At 35.4% G+C, this 22,711-nt stretch overlaps 1 non-coding gene across 1 annotated transcript; it reads left to right on the top strand.

Moving 5' to 3' along the window:
* Positions 1–9,744: 9,744 nt before the first annotated feature.
* On the top strand, positions 9,745–9,848 carry LOC112100437. Its single transcript, XR_002906809.1, has one exon. It is a non-coding gene; the product is annotated as a small nucleolar RNA R71 (small nucleolar RNA).
* The last annotated feature ends 12,863 nt before the right edge of the window (positions 9,849–22,711 follow it).

Raw genomic sequence — 22,711 nt, 5'->3', positions numbered from 1 at the left:
TAAGGGCTTATCGTGCCAAATAATAATAACCTTATACTAGAGGGCCGGTGAAACCAAGGCGGTACTAGACAAGATTAGTATTATTTGTCGACGAGAAGTCAAAACATCCACAAAAACTAGAGGGGAAGAGAAAATAAATTTACCAAATTAAGCCCATGACACATGTTGAGACTTCACCTTCAACCCAAGCTTGAAAGAAAATTAGCCACTCATAATTGAACTAGGGGCAAAATAGGAATTTATTAAAATACGAAGAAAATACAAGATGGAGAGGGAATTACAGAAAACAGAGTCCAAAAATGGATTCAGAGATATCAAATTAGGGGGGGGAGGCCCCCTTTTTATAGATACATAGAGTAAATCATGGCCATCGGATTAAAAACAGTTTGGACGCTCAGGATTGCGCCACGTCATCAGTCAACAATCCACGGTTTGACCACGCGGATGAACAGTAACACGGTTTGACCCGGATGAACAGTAACGCGGTTTGGTTGAAAATAATCATGTGTGATGCATGCACCGTACGCGGATTTTTCGTCTACTGATATGCTGCCACGTCACCATCAACAGTACATAAGAATTTTAGTCCAACAGGATCGTGACACCTCATCAGTCAATGCCACATCATCGGTCAATGCCACGTCATCATCCGTCTATGTGAACAGTGTCGTGAACAGTAACGTATACAGTACCGTACACGTGAATAGTACCGTACATGTGAATAGTGCCATTTTTCCTTTTATGCTCCTCCTAAGGTTTTCGACCGTCCTGAGTTCAAAAGTGATGTCCGTTTTGCCGTCTGATCTCTCCTTTATTGTGAAATGACTATAATGCCCCTAAAATACATAAAATACTTAATTAAAATAAAACACATGTAATTAAATCACAAGAAGGTTAAATATATAAAAGTAAGGGTTGTTAGTAAGACTTAAAATGTAAAATGACGGTTTTCTCCTTTATAAATATGCATTTTCTAACACTCAACACACCCCCCAACCAGCTTATTGCTAGTCCCTAGCAAATAAAGCGAAAACAAAATTCAAATTCAAAATATTTTTTTTTGTTTTAATAGAAACACTCGTATTTATTCCATCATATTAATGATAGCAATCAAATAAAAGTATAAGCATTATCTCCAGTCTAAAGCAACATCACACCCACATCAACCATCCACATGAATTAGCCCAGTAGACTTTGTTTTACCTACTCTCAAGAATGACATGTCAAACCCCAAAATCTCACTGGAAGTAGTGACACTCTCACAAATAAATTAATCCCAATAAAAATAGTCACTCCAATGAATGGTAATTGAGAGAGAAAATAATAAAGAAGTGATATCACATGCTCTCACCAAGATGAAATAAATATGCCCTCAGCTTAGAAATAATACGATCTCAAGTCAAATAAAATGTTAGTCAACCCACTTTATTTATCTTTTTTTTTTTTTAATTATGCATCACTACATCTTTTTAGCCCATATAACTAGCTTCTACTTCAAACTATAGTTCCCAAGGACTTTTATTAGGGCGAAACGTAGGCTAGGGACATGGCTAACAAAGAAGGAAAATAAGGAAAACAAAGTGTATGTTTGAGTATGTTTGAGAAAAATGCAGAGAATTTTTTTTTGGAAGTTGCAAGGTGGATTTCACCTATTTTTATTCTTTTGAAACAACAACTTTTGTTTTTGTTTTTGTTTTTTTGTTTTTTTTGCTTTTATTTGGCATAACTTCACTGAACAAAATAATTATTTACATTTTCTCAAACATAAATAGGTGATGGAACTTATAAGATATCGGGTAATACTCCAAATCGGAGTGGGTCAAGATGATAAGTTGAGAAAGAAAAGTTTTTTTTTTTTTTTAAAGGCTCAAAAGGGTTAACTATGGATATTAAATAAAAGGGATGGCTTGAAAGGCTCAAACGGATCAAAGATGGCCTCTCCATCGTCTTTTAGGGCTCTAAATAATCTTCCATATCTACTAGTTAGATGGGCCTCCAAATGTAGCAACACACTCTTTTTTCTTTTTCTTTTTTCTCTTTTTTTTTATTTTACAATTTTTTTTTAAGGGTTAACTCAAAAGTAATTTAGAGATCGTGTATAAAATAATAAACTGCTAAGCTGTATAAAGAGTGGGCAAAAGGGTTATTCTCCAAGAAAAATAATAGGCTCAAAAACTCACTTGGTACTTATTATGACATGTTCATTCCTTCAAGCAACTCACATTTGTCTCCGACATCAACATGTAAAGTAGCAAACATAGCGTAACATCACTTAAGACCAAAGATAATACAAATACTAAAATTTGAAATTAATCATGTCATCCAATGTTAAAACAAATCACACATTTTTTTTTTAAACATCATTCTACCCCCCAACCTATTCTAAACATGAAAGAAAAATATGTATGCAGAAATGTGAAAATGATGTATAAAAACTAATTAGAAAAGTTACACGTAAAATGATAGAAAACGAAAATGATTTTTTTTTTTAAAAGAAGATGCGTTTCTAGAGGAACTACACTCCATATTCAGCCATCTTCGACTCAAAAGTTGGAAAATGTATATTTATAGAGGAGAAATTAAAGAAGAAAAATAAACATAAACACATAATAAAGAAAAAGAAAATGTCTGAATTTTTTTTTTTTGAATTTTTTTTTCAAACAATGAAGATGCGTTTCTAGAGTAACTACACTCCATATTCAGCCATCTTCAACACAAAAAGTTAGCAACAGTTAGTTTCTACAACAAAAAATTAGTAAAAACGTAACCAAAATTCCACAATTGTCGACTATTCCCTCCCCCCAACCAGAACGAAACATTGTCCTCAATGTTTGAAATGAAAGAAGTAGAGTTTAGAAGACATCACCTGGGTGGTGCAACACAGAAGAAAATATTTATAGGCGGAGAGTTAAATCTAATTTGTACTTCTTACTGCGGCTACTGTTACCATCATTATTTGGACGCTCCAACACAAAGGTCCAGGGGTCTGGCTCCGGTCGATAAGCTTGTAACATATCAAGTAGCTCATTAGCAGTGTGAGCACAAATAAAGAGTTTTTTCGCATTAGAGGGAATGAAATAGTTTTTTATTGCATGGTTAAGAAATGCGATAAAGCCATCATAAAAGTTATTGACATTTAACAAACCGATGGGTTTCTGGTGAATGTGTAGATGGGCCCAAGATGCTAGTGTCATAAGTGCCTCTAGTGTTGCAAGATCTCCTGGAAGGAAAATAAAAGCATCAGCATAATTAAGCATTTCAGTTATTCTTTCTTGCATACCTGAGACGACTAACTCTTCTCCAGTTGATGAGTCAGACGAACTGCCCAATGGTTTTAGGACTCTTGGGATGATGCCTAACACTTGACTTCCTCTGATAAAAGCTGCTTCTGAGACCATTTTTGATAACCCTCGATTACCTCCTCCATACACCAAGTGTAATTTTCTCGCTGCTATGCTTCGACCAAGATCTATGGCTGCCTCAACGAACTCTTTATGTTTGCCATAGGTAAATCCAGAAAGCACACAAATGTTCTTGAATTGTCTATTGGGAGTAGCTGCCATTGTGATACTTCTCGAAAAAAATTTGTGAGTGCTTGACAAAAAAGAAATCACATTTAAGAGTCTCGGTGATAGTGGGTCATGGTTGTGTATGAGGTAATATGTTAGTGTCAAATAACGCGTAAAGCACGTGGCTCGCAAGTCAAAAAGAAAACAGTAAAAAGGAAAAAGCAAACAGTAATAAAATTATTAAAGACAATAATGCAAACAATAAGACAATAGTGAAATAAAATAACAATAAAGTAAAAGGATATTTACAGGTAGTTGCGACTGTGGCTCACATCTTCCTCTGGTTTTACGTCCAGAAACGGCTTGAACGCCCTCTATGGGTCGAGGATAGGCTTCCTATCCAGTTTTCTTATAAACTGGCAAACAGGGTCGTTTATAGTCAGATTCCCGAGACTATATCGTGCATGCTCTTTCTGGAATAATGGCCATAACTGGAGAATCGCTCCTTGCACATATCCACTGGGATGCGTTTCAAGAGACAAAAGGATATCATCCAATGACTCCTTATTCAAGCCATCCCTAATGAATTGAATCTTATCTTCCCTGTTATCAGACATCATTCCTAAAGAACATGGGTTTTTATTGCAACTCATTCTGGCACACTTATGACAAGCAACAGAAATTCTTCGAGCTCGTCGTTTTCTTGCATAATTTCCTTTACCACAACCAGGCATGTATGCAATAAATTTTGGAGGTAACTCACCTGCCGATCGTACTTTTGCTTCGATTAACCAACGGATATCAGCAGGTATGTTATTCCTCATGAGTAATCGCATGCGTTCGGACCGAGCTTTGTAGATCATAAGAAGGGCATTCTGAGGAAGTGAAGGGAATCGCTTGTGAAGCTTCGCTAGAATCTCGTTTCTGTCCATACCTTCGCCTCAGAATATCAGTTATTATGGGAAACTGAAGTAACCGACTTGATTGTCACGGAGTACCGTTATCCGCCACTTCACCGGGGTAACAAACTAAAGCACACAAATAGAAAAACAAATTAAAACACACAAAGAAAATTAAAATCGTCCTCTTATTGAATTTACCTCAAGCTCCAACTGGATGTCGTAAACACTTCTCTCAATGTCTCTGAGTTGGTGTTCTAAACCCTCAACATAGGCTACTAACTCTGGTGGTTGTAGAGCCCAAATGCGATGTGTTTTACAAAATTGAATCTGTCTTTTGAGATGAGTTTTGACACGTTGAAGTGGTTTAAGAATGTTCAGGAGGAACGGTCTAAGTATGAGACTCATGATTAAAAATGATAAGAGAAAACTTAATGGTAAAATAAACACACTTATGCAAAAACAATTTCAATTAGCAAAAGAATAATATAAAAAGAAAGAAAGAAAAATCAAATCAACGAAAAGAAAAAAAAAATCAATTTAAATTTGGTGGGTCACTCAAATTTATTTCGGTGTCTTCTTCATGTGGTTGGTACTCTAGATATGGCTTTAATCTTTGACCATTAACTTTAAACGTGACACCATTCTTTGGGTCTTTAATTTCAATTGCCCCATGTGGAAAAACAGTATGAACAATAAATGGGCCAGACCAACGAGAGCGTAACTTACCTGGGAATAGGTGCAAGCGAGAATTGAATAAAAGCACTTTCTGACCTGGAGTGAACGATTTTCTCATAATTTGCTTATCATGGAAGACTTTCATTCGTTGCTTGTAAATCTTGGCATTTTCGTATGCATCATTGCGAATTTCTTCAAGTTCTGCCAGTTGTAATCTTCTTTCTGAGTTGGCTTGCTGCATGTCAAAATTGAATTTCTTGATGGCCCAATATGCACGATGCTCGAGTTCCACAGGTAGGTGGCAAGCTTTTCCATACACTAGCCTGTAGGGTGACATCCCAATCGGGGTCTTGAAAGCCGTTCTATATGCCCATAAGGCATCATCAAGTCTTAATGACCAATCTTTTCTGTCCGGCCTCACCGTTTTTTCTAATATGTGCTTTATTTCTCGATTGGAGATCTCAACTTGGCCACTGGTTTGCGGATGATACGGGGTCGCCACTTTGTGTGTGATTGAATACTTTGTCAAAAGAGCTTTGAATGCTTTGTTACAAAAGTGGGCACCACCATCACTGATTATTGCTCGAGGGAATCCAAAGCGTGAAACAATGTTGCTTTTTAAAAATGCTATTACCACCTTGTGATCATTGGTCCTACATGGAATTGCTTCTACCCATTTTGATACGTAGTCAACAGCAACCAATATGTATTGATGGCCAAAAGAAGGGGGAAAGGGTCCCATGAAGTCGATACCCCATACGTCAAAAATCTCAACCACTAAAATTGGATTTAGTGGCATCATGTTCCTTCGTGTAATGCTTCCCATTCGTTGACACCTATCACATGAAGAACAGAAAGTGTAAGCGTCTCGAAATATAGATGGCCAATAGAAACCACATTGCAAAACTTTAGTAGCTGTTTTCTTAGCACTGAAATGGCCTCCACAAGCTTGTTCATGGCAGAATGAAAGGATATTCTGAATTTCATTTTCTGGGACACATCGTCTAACAATTTGGTCTGCACAATACTTGAACAAATACGGGTCATCCCAAAAGAAATTCTTTATTTCCGCAAAGAATTTGATCTTGTCTTGCTTGGTCCAATGCTCTGGAAGTTTACCTGTAACAAGATAATTAACTATATCAGCATACCAAGGTAATACTTCCACACTCATTAATTGTTCATCTGGAAATGACTCATTTAATGGTAATTGTTCTATAATTGTGTCAAAATGGAGACGAGAGAGGTGGTCCGCCACAACATTTTCTGTCCCTTTTTTATCTTTGAATTCCAAGTCAAATTCCTGCAAAAGTAACACCCAACGAATTAGTCTGGCTTTTGCATCTTTCTTTGTGAGAAGATATTTAAGAGCAGCATGATCTGTGAATATAATTATTTTACAACCAATGAGATATGATCGAAATTTTTCCAATGCAAACACTACTGCTAGCATTTCTTTTTCAGTAGTTGAATAGTTCAACTGTGCATCATTCAATGTCATACTAGCATAGTAAATAACATGGGGAATTCGATCAACTCTTTGTCCTAATACTGCTCCTATTGCATAATCAGATGCATCACACATTAGCTCAAATGGTAAGTTCCAGTTTGGGACCTGAATGATGGGTGATGATGTCAACAACTGTTTTAATTTTTCAAACGCCATAAGACATGAATCATTAAAGATAAAAGGTACATCCTTAGCAAGTAAATTGCATAAGGGTCTAGAAACTTTGCTAAAATCTTTAATGAAACGTCTATAGAAACCAGCATGCCCAAGGAAAGATCTTACTTCTCTGACTGTTTTGGGTGGAGGAAGATTAGAAATGAGATCCACCTTGGCTTTGTCAACCTCAATACCTTTGCTCGAAATGATGTGACCGAGAACAATACCTTATTTTACCATAAAATGGCATTTCTCCCAATTTAAGACCAAGTTCTTCTCGATACATCTCTGCAGAACTAGTGTTAGATGATGTAAACATTGATCAAATGAGTCACCAAAGACAGAAAAATCATCCATAAAGACTTCAAGGAATCGTTCCACCATATCAGAAAAAATGCTCAACATGCATCGTTGAAATGTAGCAGGTGCATTACATAATCCAAATGGCATTCTCCTATATGCAAATGTGCCAAAAGGGCAAGTGAAAGTAGTTTTCTCTTGATCTTTTGGTGCTATGGGAATCTGATTATATCCTGAGTAACCATCTAGAAAGCAATAAAATTCATGGCCTGCTAATCTATCAAGCATTTGATCAATAAATGGTAAAGGAAAATGGTCTTTACGTGTGACAGAATTTAATTTTCTATAATCAATGCATACACGCCATCCTGTAGTCACTCTAGTGGGTATCAATTCATTATCAGCATTGGTAACTACTGTGACTCCTGACTTTTTAGGGACAACTTGTACAGGACTGACCCATGAACTATCAGAAATTGGGTAAATGATACCTGCATCTAATAGCTTAAGGACCTCAGTTCTAACAACTTCTTTCATGTTAGGATTTAACCGACGTTGCATCTCCCTAGTAGTTTTAGCATTTTCATCAAGGTGAATGTAATGCATGCAATCTACTGGGTTTATACCTTTAATATCTGCTATGGTCCATCCTAATGCTTCTTTGTGCTCTTTTAAAACATCCAACAACTTACCTTTTTGTTCGTCATTTAGGGATGATGAGATGATTACCGGCAGAGTACTTTCTTCTCCCAAAAACGCATATTCCAAAGTGTTGGGCAATGGTTTGAGCTCGAGTTTCGGTGGTGATTCTGATGATGGAATGAGTTGCTTCTCTGATGGTGCTAGTTGCTCAACTCTTGACTTCCATTTATTAGTGTCCATAGATGGTGCTGAGTCAAGCAGGGCGTTGACCTCATCAACCGATCTGTCAATATCAAAATCAAAACCAAAGTGAGTTAAACATGTTTGTAAAGGATCATCACTAAGGTTTGAAAGAAAAGTGTCATCAACTAATGCTTCGATTAAATCCACATCAACAATTCCATCATCTGCACTGTGAGGTTGTTTGGCAATGTTGAAGATGTTCAGCTCCATAGTCATGTTGCCGAAGGACAACTGCATATTTCCAGTTCTACATTGAATGTGAGCATCCGCAGTTGCCAAGAAAGGTCGGCCTAGAATAATGGGGATGTGCTTCCTTGAATCCTGTATTGGTTGAGTGTCAATTACAATGAAGTCAACAGGAAAATAAAATTTGTCTACCTGGATAAGCACGTCCTCCACAATACCACGAGGTATTTTTGTGGACCGATCTGCAAGTTGTAACACCACTGGAGTTGGGTGTAATTCTCCCAGTCCAAGTTTCACAAACACTGAATAAGGTAACAGATTTACACTAGCTCCTAAATCCAACAAAGCATTCTCAATTGTGTGGTTCCCTATACTACATGAGATAGTGGGGGAGCCTGGGTCTTTGCATTTTAAAGGAATTTTATGTTGGAGTATAGAACTAACGTTTTCTGTTAAAAATGCCTTCTTTTGAACATGCATGTTTCTCTTTTTAGTACAAAGGTCTTTAAGAAACTTGGCATAAGATGGAACTTGTTTAATAGCATCAAGCAAAGGGATGTTAACACTTACCTGTTTGAAGATTTCAAGAATCTCACCTGCGGATTTTCCTTTTTTTCCTTTCGCTAACCTCTGAGGAAATGGAGCTTTGGGAACATATTCTTGTGGGTTGGTTTCTTCTTTCTCCTCCGGTGATGAGTCATCAACATTCACAGGTACAATTTGATTTTCTTTTGTCACTGGCATCTCCACCTTGTTGTCGACTTCTTTTCCTTTTCGCAAGGTCATTACTGCTTTGACCTCTCCATGCTGTTGTGGTGAACTGGTACTTGCTTCATGTACTCCTTTAGGATTAGGCACTGGTTGACTTGGAAACTTACCTTTCTCAACGGTCATTGCCAAGGTTTGAACTGAAGAAGCAAGTTGTCCCACCATCTTCTCGAGGCTTGAAACAGATTGAGCTTGTGAGTTGAAGCCTGCTCTCAACTCATTTCGTAGTCCATCAATGGTGCGGTTCTGTTTCTCAATCGTGGAGTGAGTAACATTCCTAAAATTCTGGAATGCATCCTCCCATGGTCTAGGTTGAGAGTGGTTCTGGTTCTGATTGTATGGTCTAAATGGTGGCTGAGAGGTTTGAGGATTTTGTGGAATTGGTGGAGCTGGAGCTGTTGGTCCATTCTGTTGGAATCCTTGAGACCATGAAAAATTGGGGTGGTCTCTCCATCCAGGGTTATATGTGTTGGAGTATGGGTTGTAATTTGATGGCTTTCTCATTACACCTATGGCATTGGCTTGATCTGAGTATGAGTCATGGTCATGTGGCTCTGTTGATTTAGCAGTCGATAATGATGCTATTTGTCGAGAGAGACCTTCAATTATCGCTTTGACTTCTTTAATTTCTGAACTTGATTCGCCAATTTGAACCTCATTCACTCCTTTAATTCTTCTAGTAGTCCTAAGTGATCGACTCCGTTGTTGGGAATTATCTGCTTGTCGCTGGAAGAATTCCCAAATCTCTGATGCACTTTTTGACATTAGCTCTCCTCCACTCGTTGCCATTAGCCATTCTTGCACATTCGGCAATAATCCTTCCAAAAAGTATTGGCATTGGTGCCATTTCTCGTACCCATGATGTGGACACTTCAAGAGTAGCCCATTGAATCGCTCCCATGTTTCGAAAAATTGCTCGTCATCTTTCTGGGTAAACTCCGAGATTTCCCTGCGAATAGCATTGGTTTTATGCACTGGGAAATATTTATTTAAAAATTTTGTAACCATTTGTTCCCATGATGCAATGCTATTAGCAGGCAATGTATTAAGCCATGAACGAGCTCTATCTTTTAAAGAAAATGGGAATAGTCTAAGTTTAACATCATCATCTGAAAAATTCTCATATTTGAATGTTTGACAAATGGCATGAAAATCATTCAAATGATTATATGGATCCTCATTTTCTATGCCATAAAATGTAGGGAGACAATTTAACACACTAGGTTTTAATTCAAAACTCCTAGCAGCTACATTTGGGTATCTTATGCATGACGTGCTCAAATTAGCTAAGGGACTAAAATAGTCCTTAAATGGCCTCTCCTGGGGTGCTTGTAAATCCATTTTATTTTTAACGTGTTTGTGTGTGCGAAGTGTTTTTTCTAATTCAAGGTCTATAGGTTCAAGATTAGGTAATAATGACCTACGACCATGCATGCAAAATAAATAAAATAAAAATAAAGATGCAAACAAAACAAAAAAATAAAGATGGGAACAAAACAAATAAAAATAAAGAAGAGGGAGAAATTACGATACTAACCTTATTGCGCTATTACAACCTTTCTATAAAAATACACAAAAATAAATACGTGAAAGAAATTAACTAAAAATTAAATTAATAAGATAAACAAAAAAAAATTACAAAGAAAAATAAATGGAAAATTAAATTACAAAATTTTAAAGAAGAGAAAAAGAAAAGGAATACTAACCTTTAAATGTAGATTCACTTTTTTTTTTAATAATAAAAAAAAATACAAGAAAACAAATAAAAGAAATTATTCACAAAAATTAATTCTATGAATTAAAATTACTTACCTCCCCGGCAACGGCGCCAAAAACTTGTTGTGCAAATTTTAATGTACTCGCAAGCGCACGAATCTATTGTAGTGTAGATCAATGGTGACGAGTGTCGATCCCACGAGGAGGTGGATTTTAATTATATGTAGAATTAATTTTGTAAATGGGTGGTTGGAATTGTGGTGGAAGTGATTTAAATTATTCTAAAATTGGAATTGAAATGGCGATAATAAATTCTAAAATTTGACTTGCAATGGCGAGAATAGACTGAAGATAATTCTATTGAAATGACGTACTTGGGTATTCGGATCCGCATCAACATGCATCATGGGCTAAATATTCCTTATTAATGCCAATTAAATCATGAGGGGGGAATCCACACCTCATGAACCACGCTCTAATCAATATGGTGCTAAGGGCTTATCGTGCCAAATAATAATAACCTTATACTAGAGGGCCGGTGAAACCAAGGCGGTACTAGACAAGATTAGTATTATTTGTCGACGAGAAGTCAAAACATCCACAAAAACTAGAGGGGAAGAGAAAATAAATTTACCAAATTAAGCCCATGACACATGTTGAGACTTCACCTTCAACCCAAGCTTGAAAGAAAATTAGCCACTCATAATTGAACTAGGGGCAAAATAGGAATTTATTAAAATACGAAGAAAATACAAGATGGAGAGGGAATTACAGAAAACAGAGTCCAAAAATGGATTCAGAGATATCAAATTAGGGGGGGGAGGCCCCCTTTTTATAGATACATAGAGTAAATCATGGCCATCGGATTAAAAACAGTTTGGACGCTCAGGATTGCGCCACGTCATCAGTCAACAGTCCACGGTTTGACCACGCGGATGAACAGTAACACGGTTTGACCCGGATGAACAGTAACGCGGTTTGGTTGAAAATAATCATGTGTGATGCATGCACCGTACGCGAGATTTTTCGTCTACTGATATGCTGCCACGTCACCATCAACAGTACATAAGAATTTTAGTCCAACAGGATCGTGACACCTCATCAGTCAATGTCACATCATCGGTCAATGCCACGTCATCATCCGTCTATGTGAACAGTGTCGTGAACAGTAACGTATACAGTACCGTACACGTGAATAGTACCGTACATGTGAATAGTGCCATTTTTCCTTTTATGCTCCTCCTAAGGTTTTCGACCGTCCTGAGTTCAAAAGTGATGTCCGTTTTGCCGTCTGATCTCTCCTTTATTGTGAAATGACTATAATGCCCCTAAAATACATAAAATACTTAATTAAAATAAAACACATGTAATTAAATCACAAGAAGGTTAAATATATAAAAGTAAGGGTTGTTAGTAAGACTTAAAATGTAAAATGACGGTTTTCTCCTTTATAAATATGCATTTTCTAACACTCAACATCCACTTACATAAGCAATAAAGTGTTCTTTTCCATTGCATTCTTTAAGGAGAATGGCCCCCCATGACTCATCACTTGCATTTGTTTACAAGATTCTTTTGCCATTTGTAATGAGCTTTAAAGGTGGCGGATTCTATGCAATTTGCTTTAATTGCTTTACAACATTTGTGTGGATTTCTGACCAGGATGGTGGATTCTTTTTTAGAAGTTCAGATAACTTGCTTGTATGGTGATTGACATATGGTAGGAAATCACGAATGTAATTGATAATTCCAATGAATTGTTGAACCTGCTTTTTTGTAAAATTGCTTTCAAGAAATGGAGTAACTCTTGTGCAATGTGGGGTCCAGGCTGATAATGACCATCTTGGATTTTCATGCCAAGAAAGTCAATAGAGGTTGTCACAATCGTGCTTTTCTTATCAAAGATCATGATTCTATGTTCTTGAATGATGTGAAAAAATCGTTGGAGTAACTTGTGATATTCATCATGAGTACCTGAAAAAAGAAGCAAATCATCAATGTAAACAAGGGTATGGTGGAGGATTGGTTGAAAGATGGTGGTCGTGGCCTTTTGAAAAATGGAAAGCGCAGTTTTGAGGCCAAAAGGAAGGACGGTCCATTGATAATGGGCATTTGGGATACAGAAAGCAGTTTTGTATCTTTCAGAGGGATGAATGCCAAGTTACCAAAAACCAGACTTCAAGTCGAATTTTGAAAAGATTCGAGCATTTTTTAAGTGGACAAAAAGGGTGTGTCTGTTGGGTAATGGAAATTTCTGATCTTGGAGAAAATTGTTGAGTGGCCGATAGTCAATGACTAATCATTTTTTGCCACGAAGAATTTCAGACTTTTTTTTAACATAGAAAGCTTGACAAGCCCATTAAGAATTTGTGGGTTCAATGAGGCATTGTTTTAGCAATTGGGCACATTCTTGTTGGGCCAAAATAAGGTCTTGTGGAGTCATGCCTGTATGGGTAGCTCTGGTGGGATTGCTGTCTTTATTAAGTTTGAAAGGTAAGGATATGAAGAACTTTGGGTTTTTTCACAACGAGTTTGGATGGGTAAAAAGGCTGTGGTTTTCAGGGCAAAATTTGAGGATTTGGTCTGTAATGGCTTGGTATGAGGGTGGTGAATTGGCTAAAGAATAGATCTTTATAGTGCTGGTAAAGGGTTTAATCATGGATTTGTAACGGAGACCAAAGGAAGTAATCTGGACATTTTTTGCTTGATGTAGGATGTCAAAACCTACAAGAAGATCTTTGTTTGGCAAAGATGAACTAATTAGTTTTATCCAAACAACACAATTATGAAATAACTGGATTCCTATTGGATGTTTAATAACTAATTTAGTTGTAAAGATTTTTCCATTTGCTGCTTTGAAATGTTCCTCTTAAGTTTTCCAATACTCAGTTGGAAGGATAGTAGGATCAAGCATGCTTCGTTGAGCACCAGCGTTGAGAAAACCAATGGCTATGATAGGTTTATGATATTTGGAAGGGATAATTTGGATTTTGACAGAAGGTATGGGTATGGTACGGTCATGAATGAGAATAAAGGAAGGTTGGACTGTGTAGATATGGTCCAAATCAGAACTGTCTAAATCACTGGATTCTGCTGGTAAGGCAAAGACTGTATCATCAGTTGGCTCTTATTGTTCAGAAAATAAGTGTTCAATTTGGTCTATGGTTGGGGAAAAATCTGTAGTGGATCCCAGGTGTTGGATAAGCTTGATTGCTTTCTGAGATTTAACTGGGTAATCTTTGGCAAAATGACCTTTCTTTTTGCAAATGAAACATCTGCTTCTCTTCTTGTTAGGAAAATCTTTAGAGCGGGATTGCCTTTTCCTGAAAAAGCGAAACTGTTTATTACGCCATTTCTTGGGTGGAAATGGGAAACTAGATTTCTTGAAATGAGACTTTTTCTTTAGTGCACAGTCACACTTCTTTGGATCTTTGCATTTGATATCCAAGTAAGGCTTTTTGCAAGCAGATCTGAAAGGTTCTTTGTCTTTGATGAGTTCCTGAAAGAATTTCTTTTGTTCACACAATTTATCAAGACATCTAAGAGCAATCTGGAATAATTTCCCCAATGATAATGTGTTAATGTTGAGCTTGTGAGCAGCTAACTGACGCTGGATCTCTGGTTGTAATTCTTCTGGAAGAGAGGCCAGAAATACATGTTTGAGGGTAGCATCATTAAATCCATTTAGCTTATAATAAAGTAAAGACATCCGCTTGTAGTGGTAATGATGATCTTTTGTGTTGAGGGAACAACATTTCATATTGAGATAATCATGCCTTGCGGTTTCAGAAGTAGCACTTAGTTCTCCAATAAATTGATCATGGAGAATGGCCAAAGCCTGAGAGACATCGGAAATCTGAATGAACAGATTGGGTTGTTGCATTTGGAGCTAGCAACTGGAGATCAATCCAAGCAGACAACTCTTATAGTCTTTCTTTCCACTTTGTAGGAGGAATATCATCAAAAGTAAACCAATGTCCATTTGAAGGTTTGGAGACTTTTGGCTGAGGTGGAATTGACTGAGAAGATTTACCAGTTTCATGATTTTCTTCATCAATGTCAACAGGTTCAGTTCTTGGGCCAGTGTCAGTGGCACTAGACTGTTCAGTAGGTTCTGCCATGAGGAGTTTGGTAATATCAGCTAGATTTGAATCAGAAGTGTCTAAATCAGACAAATCAGATGACTTAATGGATGATGATTCTGATTGTGAAGGGGAATTTTTAGTAGAAGAATCTAGAAATGGAGAGTGAGAAATTTAGTGAGCAGAATATTGGTACATGGGTTTTTTTTTAAAGAAATAGAAGTTTGGATTGGTGGTGGTTGAGTAGATCCAGGTAAAGAAGTTGGTGATGGAAAGGGTGATGGTTCAAATCTGGATGTCTAAGGATGTTGCTGAGGAATGGGTTTTGGAATCGGGACTGATTTTGGTGTTTTCTTTGGTTTTGATTGAGGTCGGGGAGTAGGAGGAAACAAGGTATGAGTCATGCCAAAAAGTTTCGAAGGTTCATATGTACGAGAAGAAATGAATGGTAAGAAAGGATAATAGGTAGAATTAATCACTGGTAATGGAGAAGAACTCGTAAAAAGGGTAGGCTGGACCTTTTCTAAATCAATTCTGGCAATTTCTGCTTTCAAAGCTCTTATCTCAGCTTCTTTTTTATCAAAATCAAGACTACAGATTCGTTGAGCAATCATAGCCCGAAGTTCAAAGTCAAGTTGAGTAACTCTGTTATGAAGATTTTGATAAATCTGATTTAACTTATCTGTTATAGTATCAACATTTTTCTCAACCTGGTTGGTTTTGTGAGTAATGTTGTCTACCTTGTGATGCAAGGTAGTGAGTGCTTGGTTCTGTACAACAGCATTTTGAGTCTGCCAGTTTAAGACTGCCTCAAAAGAACGAAGTTCTTCTAAGTGACCAGCAGGGGTTACTGCGGATGGGATGAAAGGTTTGGAAATGAAATTCTTTTATTGGTCAGTCTGTTTTTCTAAGGGTGGAAACTGGGCTTGGTATTCTTTAGATGTTGATAGGGAAAACATCATACAGGACTGGATGAGAGGAGCAGCTTAATCTGGAGTTTTACAGGATGAATGTGTCCTGCAGGTAAAGAGAGTTGGCTCATGTTTTTGGATCCAGGCAAGACCTTTGTGATAAATGGGCAAAGGTGCTTGAGAATCAAGCTCAGGTGGATCTTCTGGATGAGCAGTATGGTATCGGCAAGCTAGATAAATGATCTTTTTAGACTTGCGCTTGCGTCTTCTGGTTTCGTCATCATCTTCTTCAATATCGTCCCAACAAGGACAGCCTGCATCACAATTGCCAGAGGTTGGGACATCCCACAAGAAATGTCCATGGAGTTTTGCTGGGTAGATGGGAAAACCTTGATCATCAAAGGCTTGAATGGGTAGGTTTTCTTGTTCTATGTATACATAAGTGATCATTGAAGAATAGGTAAAAGATAATCTGGGTGGTTCTGAAGACGAACTGGGTGGTGGTTTGAAAGTAAGACGAACAATTCCATCTGAATTTTTCTGAAAATGACTTTCAGAGGTTTGTATGGGTTCAAAATTTTGATGAAATTGTTCATAATTGGACAACCATTCTAAAGGCATAAGTTTGATCAATTCGTCTCGGGGAATTTGCCTTGGTATTTGAATAATGGTTGGGATCTCTTCAGATTCTGCAAGAATTTCAATAAAATTTGCACAACAATTATACACACCAATTTATTTTTGGCTTAAAAATTGATCAATTTTAAATCATTTTGTGATTCGAAACTATTCAATAAGCCATTTAAAAATAAATGAAACATAAATGCATACAAGAATAAACACTTCACTAAGAGGTTTTGTAAAGATATCCGCAAGTTGATTTTCAGTAGAAACATATTTAATCACAACATAACAAGCGGTATTGACAACTTCGGCCCAAAAATATTTTGGTAAACCATTTTCATTCAATATGGTCCTAGTCATTTCTTGAACAAACCTATTCGTTCTTTCAACAACTCCATTTTGTTGTGGAGTCCTAGGTGATGAATATTGATGCTCAATGCCAAAATCATTACAAAAATTCTTAAATGCATGATTTTCAAATTCTCTACTATGGTCACTTCTAATACAAGTAATAGAATAAATTTTTTCATTTTGAACCTTTTTATAGAAAATTTTGAACGCATCAAAGGCATCATCCTTATTAGCTAAGAACAATACCCATGTGTATCTAGAGTAATCATCCACAATCACAAATGCATAATATTTGCCACTTAAACTAGCATATCTAGAAGGTCCAAATAAATCTATATGAAGAAGTTGAAGTGGTTTTGAAGTAGAGATGTGCTTTTTGTATTTGAAAGAAGTTTTGATTTGTTTTCCAAATTGGCAAGCTTCACAAACTTTATCTTTTTGAAAACTAATATTTGGAAGACATTTTACCAAATTATTTTTCGAGATGTTTTAGATCAAATCCATACTAGCATGACCTAATCTTCTATGCCATAACCAACCGTCATCATACAATGCAGAGAAACATTTATCATTTGTAAACGCACAATCTATATTAATGGTATAGACATTAACACATCTGTTTCCTACAAACAAAATCTTGCCATCACATGCATTCTCAATAACACATTTTGATTCATCAAAGATAACTCTATATTCTTTATCACATAATTGACTAATGCTAAGCAAGTTGTGTTTTAAGTTTTTGACTAAACACACATTTTCAATAAGAGTAGAGGATACATTACCGAAATTTCCAATACCAATGATTTTTCCTTTTGAATTATCTCCAAACGATACATCTCCACCATTTTCGATCTTGGTAAAACTTGAAAACCAAAAATAATTCCCTATCATGTGTTCTGAACAACCACTATCCAAGTACCACTTATTCTTCTTCTTCTTCAAGCCCTGTAGAGAAAATCTTAAGTTTTAAGTACCCAAACTTTTTTGGGTCCTTGAGATTTAGCAATGGTTCCTTTTGGAACTCAAACACATTTCATACCATAATATGCATTTCTCTTCATTGGACATCTATTTTTCATATAACCATCTTGATTACAATAATGACATACAACTTGATTATTAATAGATTTATTCTTCACAAAGTAGTTCTTATAATACATTTGTTTCAAATTAGGCTAATAGCCAAGTTCTCCTTCATCAAACACACATTTTTGTAAATTAAGCAAATTATACAACATCTTTTGCCCATTTGTAAATCTTAAAACAATCTCATTTAATTCATTACTCTTCTTCTTAAGCATTTCATTTTCATTTTTCAAATTATCTATGTGTGATTCTAGATGCTCATGTGAAGTACTAGGTTTCTCATTTGATAATGCAACTTTATCATGCAATGCTTTATTCTCTAATTCTATGCTTGTGATCTTTGCACTTAAAGATTAATTTTCATCTTTGAGCTCTACCATTTTCTTTTTAAGACATACATTCTTTTTACCAATTTTTATCCATTCATCATGCAATTCTTTGAAAGCATTATGTAACTCATCATATGTAGGAAGATCATTTACCTCATCAAGTTCATCAAATGATTCTTCCCCAAAAGCCATGAGAGCTAAATTTGTCATCTCTTGTTGCTCTTCATCATCGCTTGTTTCCTCATCGCTATCATCCCACGTGGCCACCATAGCTTTCTTCTTGAGTTTGTTGAGGAGAGGATATTACGGTCGTATATGTCCGGGCTTCTTGCATTCATAGCAAGTAATTGGCTCTTTCTTCTCCTTTTTATTTTTGTAGTTTCTAAACTTTCCCCGCTCATTAGTCTTCTTGTAAAACTTTCTAAGTCTTCTAGCCAACATAGCCAACTCCTCATCATCCAGCTCGCTTTCCTCATCACTTTCATGCTTTGAGAGCAATGCTTTTCTTCTTTTCCTCATACCCTTTTTCTACGGCCAAATTTTTTCATATAAAATGAGAGAACCAATTAAATCATCAATAGGTAAGATATATAAATCTTTGGCTTTCTTAATGGCAGTCTTTTTTTTGTCTCCATTCCTTAGGTAGCGACCTAATGATTTTCTTAACTTTCTCGCTATTTGAAAAGGTCTTTCCCAGGGCTCCTAGAGTGTTCATTATGTCTGTAAATCTAGTATACATAGAATACACACTCTCATTTTGTTCTATTTAGAACAAATTCATATTGTCGAGTGTACCTACTAATTTTAGACTCTTTCACTTGATTCGTGCCTTCATAAACAACTTCAAGTTTGTGTCAAATTTCATTAGCACTTTCACAACTAGACACTCTATGAAACTCTTTCTTATCTAGTGCACAAAACAAGACATTCATAACTTTAGAATTTAGAGAAGTTTTTCTCTTTTCCAATTCATTCCATTCCCGCGAAGGTCTTGGAATATCTTCCCGGACTTCATTTTTAGTCAAAGGCATGAAAGGACCATTATTAAAGATTTCCCAAATTTCATAATCTAAAGCTTGCAAGTAAATTCTCATCCTAGTTTTCCAATACAGGTAATCGTTTCCATCAAACTATGGTGGTCTAGTGGTGGACTGTCCTTCCCTAAATGTGGAATAATTTTGAGTTGCCATTAATCTTTAGCTCTAGACGGTTAAGTCTAAACAAGAGCACCTCGTTCTGATACCAAATGAAACAAGTTATGCAACCCAAGAGGGAGGTGAATTGGTATTTAAAACTTATCATAACCAAACCACACAATAATCCAATCTAATGCCTTAATAAATTCGAAAACAATAAGTTCAATAAAACCACAATAATAAATGAATAAGGGAAAAGAAAAACAAACACATGAATTTTTACGTGGCTCGACTATCCCCACCTACGTCCACGCCTCCAAGCGATCCAACCTTGAGGATTTCACTATCCAAGCCTTCTAAGGCTTCAAATGCTTACAATTGACTTCCAAGGTGTCAATGAACCTTTACAACAAAGAGATTATCTCCAAATCTCTTCACTCAAGTGTCTTACACACTTAAACACACAAATTTGAGGAAGAAATAAAAATTACAACAAAAACTCTCTTAAACAGTAAATATACAAATTGAATAACAAAGACGATTCAATGTATATTGATTTGCAAAATGAGAGCTCAATATATGTTGTGTGCTTTTTGTTTTTGCTTACTAAGAGCTTGAAAATGAATTAGATTTGAGTTTATATAGTTTGAGCTCAAAAACTAGTCATTATGTGTTTTCTGATGATAACCGGCTTGCCGCTTTTGGAATCCGGTTAGCCACTTTTATGTTACCGTTATAGCAAAAATTTGAATTTTGGAACATTCGGTATGCCGCTTTCGAAAATCGGATAGTCGTTTTTATTCCAGTAAACTACTGCCCAAAATCCGATCTACCGTTTGTCAAATTTGGTTAGCCACTTGTTACAGTAACTGCTACAGTGAACTTTTTTCTCAAAATTACAGTTTAACCCTAAAATTTTATATAACTGTATTATGACCCAAAACGTTATGAAATTTTTCAAATAGGTCCGATTTCAGAATTTCTAAATAATACTTTGTTAATCCCAAAACTTTTTACAATTATGATATGGCCCAACATATGTGAAATTATAGAATGGCCCAAAATATTTAAATATTTTCAATTAGGTCCAAATTCGAAATTCAAAAAATATTTATTAAAATCAAAGATGACAAAATCTTTTCACTTTAGTCCATATCTTGAAAAACACTCTAATAACATAAAAATCATTTTCTTGTTATAAAAGCACAATGTGTAAATATTTATTTACCCAAAACATGTGGTTTGTTATCATCAAAATCAACATTTATAACCCTATAGGCTAACAACCATAATCATTTTTATTTAATTTTCAAAAAATTTTGTCTGCATAATGAGATTTATTAAGAATGAATGCTTCAGAAGTTCTTAGAATTTTTATTCGTAAAATAATATTAGCTAGACCCATATCTTTTATATCAAACTTTGATTATTCATAGATTTAACTACTTTACCATCACTCCAACTATGAGCGTGACATCAACGTAAAGACATGGTGACATAATCATTTTCTATTCTTTGAAATAACATATTTGTCACACTCATTGCTCATAAAACATTAATCATCATTTGATGTCACTTAAAAGCATATTATTTAAAATCTTGCCTTCAATATTGAGTAAAGAAGTAAACAAAGGTCATTTGATGCAAAAGATTGTTTCCGGATAACAAGTTATTAACATAAATATATAAACTGATCAGCAACAAAAGCTGAATTAAAAATCCTATTTAGACTTAACGAAATTAAATTAAACTTTTAGATCTACTAAGGATAAATTAACAAACACACAAAAAATTTTGGGGGATTTAGAATTGATTTGCTATGTAAAGTAAACTAAAGAATTTATAGCAAAAAATTCTAAAATCGTAGAAAATAGTTTTAAAAAAGATTGAAATATGATGCGAAATACAATAAAAAAATCATATCCATAACTAAATATTAGATTTTAAGTCAATTATTATAATCATATCCATAACTAAATATTAGATTTTAAGTCAATTATTATAATTATCAATCACTTTCTTTTTAGCACAACAATCCTAATATACTTACAAGTTCAATTATCTTGAACTTTCCTTAGCTGTTAAGTACAATAAGCTCTTTGTTTAATCTATTTCCAAGAAATAATCCAGAAAACGCTCTCTAGATTTAATTTAATGAAAGCATTAGAATCAAGAAAGATATAGGCTAAATCTAGAAACAAACACACAAGCTTGGTTTATTTGTTTCGAATTACATTTCACATATAATGAAATGAAAATATCTTATAATTTTGATCATAATCTACCACTTAGGTAACTTTCTATGCTGGTATCAGTCTGTTCGAATGTATATACATAGATAAGGGAAGATTGTCTTCATGATTGGAGATTCAACAACACCAAACCTAACGAATTCGATGTATGTGACTTGGAATGCTGAAAATTCAATGGTAATGACATGGTTAGTAAACTCCATGGATAAGGATATCAATTCTAGCTACTCAATAGCAAAGCAACTTTGGGACAATATTAATGAGATGTACTTTAATCTGGGAAATTAGTCTTAGTTTTTTTAATTAACATTGACAATTTTTAAAAATCCAACAAGAAGATGACAATGTTACCAAGAACTTCAATTTCTTAAAACAGTTGTGGCAAGATCTAGCAACTATGAATGGAAATCTCCAGGGAATAACAATCCCTACAAGAAAATCATTGATAACAATTGCATCTACAAATTTCTTATTGGTCTTAGTATTGAGTTTAATGAAGTGAGGAAGAATAATAGGCAAAACAATATTCCTTTAATAAGTGAAGCTTTCTCTAAGGTTAGAAAAGAGAAGAGTCACAGGAATGTAATGATTCGAAAGAAAAATTTTGATGGGTCAATTGAGAACTCAACACTAGTTGCTTTTGATGCAAATGTTAGTTGGGGGCCATTTCAAATGAAAGGAGGACTATTGAAAAACCTCGTGTGTAATGTGACTATTATAAAGAAATCCTTGCCATACTTAGGAAACACACTGGAAAATTCATGGTAAACCAGCAAATTAGAAAAGCAGCAAAATGGGTGACAAACCCGATCATGGATTTTCATCAACAAATGAAGCTAAGACATGTCCCTTCAACAAAGAACAGGTGAATCACCTTCTCAGAATGCTAAAATCCCATTCTTCATCTGGTTTTCATGTAGGTAATAATTCTAATACCTTTTCCTCTTGTACAAAATTTTCTCTTTGGTTCATAAATCCTAGAGCCTCTAATCAAATGACTGGCTTCTACCCTTTTTCTACTTATTCTCCTTGTTTTAAAAATGAGAAAAAAAAATTAGAATTGCTAATGGAACTTTTTCACCTTTTACAAGGAAAGGTTTGGTAAAATTATTGAAGAGTATAAATCTTAAATTTGTTCCATATGTTCCTAAATTTGCCTATAACCTCTTATCTCTATGTAAATTGTCTAGAAACTCTTCTTGTTGTATAAATTTCTTTGACTCTCACTGTGAATTTACGATGAAAACTTGAGGAGGATGATTGGCAAAGCTAAGATGAAAGATGGTCTTTACTATTTTGATAACAACTTGTCCAGTAATAAAAAAGCTCA

The sequence above is a fragment of the Citrus clementina genome, unplaced genomic scaffold, assembly GCF_000493195.1.
Source record: "Citrus clementina cultivar Clemenules unplaced genomic scaffold, Citrus_clementina_v1.0 scaffold_3, whole genome shotgun sequence".
Classification (NCBI taxonomy): Eukaryota; Viridiplantae; Streptophyta; class Magnoliopsida; order Sapindales; family Rutaceae; genus Citrus; species Citrus x clementina.
The sequence above is the reverse complement of the archived record's forward strand: the minus strand, read 5'-3'. Positions and strand labels throughout refer to the sequence as shown.